Below are 491 nucleotides of genomic sequence, written 5' to 3' on the forward strand. Positions count from 1 at the left end.
CAATTCTAATGGAAGATTACAATGAGACCAGACTTCCATTGTTAGAATGGTACCATTAGGTGAAATTTCCATAGCTCAATTTTGCACTGGAATTTTTCAGTTTCTCCATTCTTTCCCTGTGGTTATGCCAGCATGTATCATAGTTTATGTCTTTTTAATATGCTTTTCCATAGCAATACTTGCCTATGCTTTACCATGTTTTGTTACACTGTGCTATTCTGTTACTGTGGTAAACCTTTATAAAAGGCAATCCCTAATGCTTGGCATTCTCCATAAAAACCAAAAGCAATGGTCCAGTGTGTTTCATTTAAACCAGACCCTAAACCAGCAGTGTGCACAGCTAGCTCTATAAAGGTAAAACCTTAAGTTTTATTTAGATTTTATTCATTTTTGAGAAAACAGTCGCGATACTGCAAAACATCTTCTGGAAAAATGTGGAGAGGGGGGAGCTGGGGCCAGGAGCTTTGGAAAACTTTTCCCATGATTCAAGT

This window comes from Polyodon spathula, chromosome 7 (assembly GCF_017654505.1).
Source record: "Polyodon spathula isolate WHYD16114869_AA chromosome 7, ASM1765450v1, whole genome shotgun sequence".
NCBI classification, from domain to species: Eukaryota; Metazoa; Chordata; class Actinopteri; order Acipenseriformes; family Polyodontidae; genus Polyodon; species Polyodon spathula.